Source organism: Meleagris gallopavo, chromosome 5 (assembly GCF_000146605.3).
Source record: "Meleagris gallopavo isolate NT-WF06-2002-E0010 breed Aviagen turkey brand Nicholas breeding stock chromosome 5, Turkey_5.1, whole genome shotgun sequence".
NCBI classification, from domain to species: domain Eukaryota; kingdom Metazoa; phylum Chordata; class Aves; order Galliformes; family Phasianidae; genus Meleagris; species Meleagris gallopavo.
Window position 1 is genome coordinate 10941444 of NC_015015.2, and position 9025 is coordinate 10950468.

Here is a 9025-nt window from a genome sequence, read left to right on the forward strand (position 1 = left end):
TAAGGAAATAATCCTAATTCTGAACACAAGAGCTCTAATATTCTATAGACTAGGTGATTCAATGACTTATCTTGGTGCAACAAGAACTAAAACACTGCTCGTTTACTTATCTGATATAAACTGAGCTGTAGTATGGTAATTTGATGCAGCTGGGGATCTGACACTAACAATTTTTCAGTACTGATTTACAGTCTTTCAAAATAAAGCATTATCAATATACAGCCTTTTCAATACAAAGAGACCCTCTGCCCGATTTTTATATTGTGCCATAAATAATGCATAACAACAATTAATCTTGTTATTCTCTCTCCCTTTAATAATCTAATAAGCCAGCAATAAGCTTAGTAGCTTGATGGAAAGATCTGGACTACGTCAACCATCAAATACTGATTTATCAGTACAATCTAACCTTAACATAAAATACAGGACCAGGAAAAACTCTGAACTAATTTACAGAAATACCATTACAAAATCAAAAGAGAAACTGCAAATGCATCACAGAGGTTCCCTCCTTTCAGTGATAAGAACCATCAGTGCAAGAGAAAAAAATAAACAGAAACTGAACTTTAACTTGATATATTGCCCAGATTTGCAGTCTAATAGGATATTATCAAAGATAACAATATTCCTATAAGCATACTGAGCTTAAGGAAGCATTTTCAGTCCTGCATCAAAGAGGAAAGTTGTTGTCTAACTCTGAGCTTGGCTGACCAAGGGTTCATCCCTCAGTTCTCCCACAGACTTCCTGTGTGGCCTCTGATGTGTCACTGTTCTTATTTGTACCTGAGATTCCTCACTTGTAAATGGGATAATAGCATTGTCCTCCTCTGTGGTTGTGATGATAGATGCTATTGCACCTTAAGCACCCATATTTGCAGGGGGAGAAGAGAAACAGATTAATCAGTACAAAGGTGGTGATGCTCTGGAACACCATAGAGTGTTGTGGTGTATAGAGAGAACAACGTTAGGATTTAAAATCGAAACTTCACGTTGTTTTGAATGGAAACACAGACTTTAATGAACGCTTTAACTGCTAAGAATGCCATACAGAGACACTTCCCCTTACCTGCTGTTGCTCTTGCCATGAAACTCCACCAAGTGCACAAGCACAGAAATAGACATAACCTGATTTATCAGCCATGTAGCAACTGACTTAGTGTCTTTGATAAAACTGAGCTTTTAAGTTACAGGCAAAGCACTGTGCACAGAAAAAAAAATAAATGTGACCTTTCACCACACTAGCAGCTGAATTTAAGAATCAGAGGAGGAGAAACAGGGTATTCTGTTGAGGAGCCATCAAATGCCAGGTTAGAAAGCAATTGAGCTCAACGAACATTTAATCAGAAGTTTTACCTCTTAAGACGAAGAACTGCAGGCCATAAGTCCTTCCACATACAGAGGCAGAACAAGCAAGTCAGTGTTAAGGGCAGAATAAATGGTGTCCTGAATTTTCAATATAAAAAAACACGTTCAGAAGCTTATAGAAATTTCTGTCTCAAACTTTTTAAGAGTGTGGCATAATGAAATTTTACACAATTATCTTCCTAGAAATACAAGCATGTTTCTAGGCATGTTTAAGAAACAAATATAGGCAGTCAAAAGTATTTCCATAAAATTTTAAAGCAGTCTAGAATAATTAGACAGGTCACCACCAAGGAAATAAAATTTGCTGTTTTCTTGAACAGACAGAATTTAGATTTCTGACAGCCTTTAGGTCATTTTATATGCTAATCAAACCAAAAGGAATATCAGAGATATATTTTCTAACAGCCTTAGAAAACAGAGCATGAAGGAATCCAGACTTGCAGAAGAAAGGTGAATTTAAAGCCTATGAAGATAGCAGATTGCTTCGAGGACAAGGAATTATTATCACATAGATCAACATGCTGAAATAGCCAAAATCCAGCACAAAAAAAAGTAGAACCGAGAACACTTATTTTAATAGTGAAGGACAGGAAAACATTTCAACAAATGTGTGACTGATCATGAAAAGGTTGAAAAGCTGAAGTATAACTTTGGGTCATCCAAAGAAGCTTGTCTTCACAGCAGTCAGCTGGGCCTCCATGATTTACACCAAGTGAGGTCTGTTGCAAGCACAGTGATGCAACGCCGATACTCTAAATACAGAATAATTCCCTTTAATGAATACATTATTAAGGCTGATGTGCTGCACGCCAGAATTTGAATTTATCTTTGAAGATAAATGAACAGTATTTGTTTGGAAATCCAAATCACTAAGAGAGCACTCAGACTGCTCTGGGAAGTTTATTACAGATTCCTTATAGCTTGAAAAAGCAGATGTTAGGCATGTGGCTCTTTCAAGGAGAACGAAGAGTTAGTTACTGGTGCAGTTACCCAACATCTGTGTTATTGCATACTTTGAAAAGTTGGTGTAGAAAATACATTCACATCAAAAGTCTATTCCAGCTGATCACCTGTTTCTGATAACTCTATGTCCCATTAATGGCATAGAGAAAAATTTACTATTTGCATCTTCGTGCTTAACAGGGCTCATTTTCATCCCAGAGAAGAGCTGTTATCATTATACACTAGCAATGTTTACTTTCGTTGTCATAAGTCTGGGTGGAGGGGTGTGCCAGGTAGTATGTTAATATCTTCCTCCTCCCAAACAGGGAAAGGGAGCAGCATCAAAAAACATTGGTGACAACAGTCACTTCAATGCGACTTCAGCATTTCAGATGGGAAGTCATGCCTGCTGCAAAGGACAGCCAGCAGGTAGGGTCACTAGCTATACTACAGTGCCTATATACATTTATCTAAGAGTTGTGTGCATTGCTAGTATTTATGCCTATCCTTTAGAGTAATTCTGTCTCCCTGGGAGAGAAAGGCAGATTCTGTCCTCTTAAAGTTTTAAAAGGGGAGCTTGTGAATCAGCCAGAAAGAGAACATTACTTAGTCTGTATTTTCTTTCCTCTTCATCACCTGTGAGTAATCAACAGTGATATAAAATAGCCATTCTGTTCTTCTATCCTTCTGAATATGAAGTATATGCAAAACTGTCAGATTTTCTATATCTGGAATTTCACAAACTTCTTGTTATTCTTCATCCACCTTATAAATAACTTCCCATCAGTTGTTTTACTGTTCAGTACTTTGGTTTTGTTACACAAGTAGTACCTCGCTTGCAATATTTTGTTGTTCTGCAATTAGACTCAAGAGTGCTCTACTATTTTGTACCCTACACCATTTAGACAACATATTAACTTTCTAGCACTGTAGACTTCTGCTGCATGGGATTCTTCTACCAGATCCTTCTTTGAGCTTACGGCATGACAATATGCCTAACATAACTGCACACTATGCTGCTTGGTTCTCCTTCTGCATTCAGAACAGACTTGGCTGTCTGAACATTAGTTGGCACAGACAAGGTAGAAAAAGCCCTCTGTAATGGAAGGTTTCTGATGAAAGTCATTTAACTTCATTCAGACAGGATCACAGGGAACACGGGAATGTTGACAGGCCAGAGTTGGTTAATTTTACTCTTTATTAACTCTTCATCTGGGAAAGCATGTTCACCCAGTAAGCTAAAAAAAAAAAAATCAATCAATCAATAAAAGAAAGTCATCCTCACCTTTGGCAAATTTGAACTTCATAGAATAAGTCCATTTTAACAGATCTAGGAATCTCAGAAAGTTTGGCAATTGAAGATGAATAGAATAGCATAACCAAAAGGCACACATTGTTTAATGATTTTGTTCTCTAGTTTGACAGGGGATGTAAGTAGGCCTTGATGAAATACAAAGAAAATCACTATCTGCTGTCTAAGAGAAGAAGCCTATAGTTGCACATAGCTCATTTACAGCTACTTGAGTAAAATTCATCTATGATTTACAAATTGGTTCAGTCAGCTATGGAGCGAACTTATAAAGAGGAGAGAACAAGTTTTTTTCTTTAGTTTTTGTTGTGTGCTGTTTTTTTGTTTGTTTGTTTTTAATAACAATTATTCTTTTTCCCTGGAGTGGAGGCATTGAAGGCCAGGCTGGATGTGGCTCTGGGCAGCCTGGTCTGATGGTCGACGACCCTACACATAGCAGGGGGGTTGAAACTAGATGACCATTGTGGTCCTTTTCAACTCAAGACATTCTATGACTCTATGATACTATGAAGTTTCATCTTAATAAAACAGACATTGAAAGCAGAAAAAAAAGGAGCAAAGCAACACTTGGAATGTTTATAAACACCAAGGGAAGGGAAGCATCTGTTATTCTGTCTCTCTACTACACTACGTGCTTCTGTCAAGCACAGAATTCACTGTAGTTGAAGATTCACATCTTTCTTATAACTGAACATTGCTGTGAGTACATTTCCCAGCAGAACTGTTACAGACATGGGGAAAGCATACGCATATGGGGAAGAAATGGGGGCTTTTAATACAGAATGTTAATACAGAGTGGGTTTGACAGAGTTGGAATCACTGTGCCTACCAGCACACACCTCTTGCCTGTCTGAAGGACATCCCAAATAAAAGGTCTCTTTCTCCTGTACACTGAAGCCATCCTTAACAATCCAGGTCAACTGTTTTATCTACCTTCAGACACTTTCTCCTGTGCCTTGCAGTTTGACAACCTCAGTTCTACCCATACCAGTTTTGCACACTGCACCAAATTCAAAACGTTAAAGGAAATTTTGCCTGCAGTTTGGTTGTATTTAAAACAGAATAAATTCTGCTCCTAAGCCTTGAGATTCTCACAGTACACCTTGCATATGGTTTATGCAAAAGAGATTGTTTTGAATACACTCCCCTTTTGAGCTTACAGAATTTGCCTGAAAGCAGTGAACATAAGAGACAAAAGCAGTCCCACAAGGAAACAAGATGAAAATTAATTTTAGTGTGACTTCTTTCCTCCCCTATAATAACTGCACTTTTCAAAACCGAATGAATGGCTGCAGACATGAAATTACACAGATACAGTGAACACATGACAATCATGAAATGAGGCAAAGATTATTCTAGCACAGTTGTAAAGTGGAGCTTGTAAAATACTAGCTTAATGCTAAAGGCCGACTTTGTGGGTCAGGTGTTGGCGTTGAGAGAAACAGGTCTGTGAATTTTTGTAAATACTATGAGTTCAGTGCTCTAAAGATGTAAGGAATGAAAAGCAGCTGTTGATGTGAGCAAAGCCACAGCAGACAGCAAGCCTTTCCTGTTCCTGGGTGGTGACCCTTTTATTTTGTAGTCCTTCTGCTTTCAATAGTACAGCAGTGTTGTTTGCTCTCAATAGCAGCCCTTTGTCATGTGTTCACATACAAGCCAGCTTCAGCTAAGTTTTTCAGATATTGTTATGCCTGCCTTATCTGAATACTGCCCTTCCTGATGCACTTGTTTTGAATTGGATATGTTCTCATTCTTACAGTTTCTCCCAGCATTAACTATGGCTGTGGTTTCACAATACATCATTTTCAGGAGCCTGCATGTCATGCTGTACACCACATTTGTGAACCGATTTTGCAGAAAAATGAGCTGGCAAAAATGAATTCTTTTTGAGTGAACCCAGCCCACACAAAGAGTTATGCTGGCACAGCTTCAAAGTGGCGTGCCACGCTGTGGGAACAGTACAGTGAAGGGCCAGGAGGATGTGAAGCTGATGTCAAGCTCCCTTCAATGCTATGTACAATGAGCTATATAAGGACAATGAATTGCTTTATTTTAATTGAGCAGTATTGATGTGTGTTCTTTCTAATCAACTCCATCTGATCCTTCCATTATTTATTTTCCTTGATGTCTTCTTTTCCCTTTTATTACCTCTCCACCCTCTCAGGTTCCGTCCCCAGGATAAATCCACTTCTATGAAATTCACTGGCTGACATCTGTATGCAAATTTCTGCAAACTCCCTAAAAGTACATTATTCAAATAGCCTCTAGTGCTCTTCACTATTAAGCATATAAAGAGAGAAACAGAAAGGACAAAATACCTGTATTTGCATTAGCACTTTGCACATTCATTTGTTAGAAGGCTTGGTACTAACCCTGTCCAAAGCACAAGTCACATTCCAAGAAACCAATGAGAAAACTCCTGCAAATATTTGATTTATCTCACATTCTTGTGTTTTGGTAGTTACAAGAAGGAATAGGCTTGAGAGGTACACTCTAGTAGATGTTACTGAACCAACATAGGCATTCTTTAACAAGGCTGCCCTCCCAGATATCTCTCCATAGCTTGATTCTGTTGATTTTTAAAATAATTTTTTTCTTCCTGAGATATTTTCTTCTGATTAACAATGTACATGTGCAATAAGGAGCAGTTAGGATTTATAACGCTCTTTATACAACTGACTTTCAAGTAAGGAAAATACTAACACTGATGTTTTTGAAACCTCCTAATGGGGCCAGTCCATATAAATATATCTGAAAAACCAACCTAAACTCGTATTTTACTAGGCCACTTCTGTGCTTCACTTCTTCACATGATTTTATTTCAAGTTCCTTGCTTCTGTTGTTTCCTCTGGTCTGATCCTGTGTCTAAGAACTCAAAGTCTACAACTAATGAACTGATTCCAAAGTTGCTGTCAACCCCCACTACTGGCTTTTTATCTCTGTTCTAGTCAAATGTGCAGAAACTTGTTGGTTATTTTCCGTGTGCTTGTCCCATCCACTGGACAGCTGGTCACAGTTTTTTCTGGTATATTTCACAGAATGGTTGGAATGAACCTCTAGAGGTTATCTGGCCCAGTTTCATTGCACAAGGACCATTCCTAGGTCTTAACGATTTAGCAATTCTATGGCAATAATGGTAGATGATTCTATTTTACAGGCTGTGATGCAGAAACACTTCCTGCATTGTTACCAGAATTTGAAGGGCTAATTCTCAAGAAACATTTTCTAAAGCTGTAATGTAAATATAAGCTAGCTAATGTATATAATTGCATGTACACATATAACAGTCTCACTATATATGCATTTATTTTCCCTAAAAAATTCTCTAAAAAGATCTCGGACTTTATATACTTATATTTACAATCTATTTTTTTCATCTGATATTCAATTGATGTCTTCTCCAGCATCCCCATCTCCTCTGCATTCACACTCGATTTCTACTTTGTTCTGCATATTTATTATGTTTCAATTCAAAATAGAAATATGGCTATCACTGGAAACAAATAATTGTATTAATATTCTGCTGGCCTTGACCCAGTAAGCTCACTGATGCAATTTTTCCTTGAGTGAGTACTTGCACTGAAGTCAATAGGAACATCTCAGTTATTAAAATTACATAAGCATAGATGCATCTTGATGATCAGACCTGCAGTTACATGTGCAGCTCTTAGGGTTGCAGTGACATGCAGGTTAAGGTTAAGTTCTTTGAGATATGAAATAGTGATATCACAGTTAAGGACTGTGGCTTTACTAGCTCCGAAACCACTGGCAGAATATTTTCATCCTTTCCAAATAAATGTTTTTGTAAATATAGCAACTACCCCTGGACAGCCATGTTACCATTTTCCCTTCAGCCTCACTTGCAATCCTAGCTACAGCAACAACACATCGTTCCCATAAACTTTTTGCAGTGGTAGGCTGTTACACTTTCCTTATTCCTCCACTATAGTCTCCTACACAGTATTCTAATGGTCCCACAATTCTAACTTGCTCAAACTTTTTTTTTTTTTTTTTGTCTCCATGTATTCTTGTTGTTCCTGCTCAAACCTTCTCCAGCTAGTCCATAATACTCTTGAAACCTAGCACCCCAAACCAAACAGAATACTGTAGTTGAAGCTGTCATGATGCACCACCGAGCGGCTTGACATTTCTTGCAGGCTCTCCTGCTGATACTGTTCTATACAACATTTCTCCCTCTTGCAAGAACAGCATTGCTCATTTATGCTTGGTTTGCTTGAAAATCTTAGATTCTTTTCTACAGCTAAGTCACTTGTTTCCCAATGGGATCATTCAAAGCTGAATGCTCCTGCTCAAGTTCAGTGTGTTCATCTCTGTTCATCACAGCTTCTCCCTTATTTTCACTTGCATTGTTTCCGTGAGCAGTCTGTTTTTCTGACTAAGAGTTTTCATTGGGATTGCCATCTCATCCCGTGCCAATTACCTGCATGGGTAATTAGTGCCATTTTCTTTCCTCAACATGAAAACATCCTCTAAAATATATAAACCAAGATCTAATGGATTTGCTCCATCTGGCAATGAAGTAAAAGAGGGCAGGCTTTGTGACTGGCTCAGTACTGCTGATGTTAAATCATTATTATATTTAATCATTTCACCTGCATATTCAAATGTACCCTTACATGAGTGGAAGAATCAAATAGTGATTAAATCAGGGTGTGTCTCAGTCTGCTGATCAGCCTACTGGTATGAAGGAGAATTCTTACTACTGTGAGGTCTGAGAGCATGTGAATACCATACACCCATTCTGTTAATCAATCATTACACTTGAAAACATTAACTGAGGTCAAGTTACGCCTTGACAAGGTCCATTTTCACAAGATGTGTTTGAAAGGCTCAATTTTGACCTCCGTTCACATTCTGAACGCTGTCCAAAACATTGGATTGTCTATAAAAGCACTGAAATGGAAAGATGACAGAGACCAGCATTCTCATCACCCACTGGGAGGTGAGTGACCTCTCCCCTTGTTACCACACAAGGAGGAAGAGCTGCACATTCAGAGTGGGCTAAGTAGCAGTGACAGTGATTAGGAAGAATCTCTGGAAAGCTGTGGAGAGAAGTGGCAGGAGAGAAGGAGGTTGGCAGGAGAGAAGACATGGCAGAGGCATCAACAGGGAGACGGGGGCAGGAGACAGAATAGTCCAGAAAGGGATGGATGTTCGTTGGAAGAATCTCAATAGGGATCTGCCTTACAGAGATTCCCTGAAATGACGACAATTATCCCCTTAATGCTTTACCTATCTGCCAATTTCCTACAACCCAGAAACCTGGAATGCCTAAATATAATACTGCCCAGAATGAAGGACAAAAGAGCACTAGGGACATGCAAACTTCAGTGTTACAAGCACTCATTGTACAATGGTACAATTCTAACAGCTCCCATTTATGAGGTT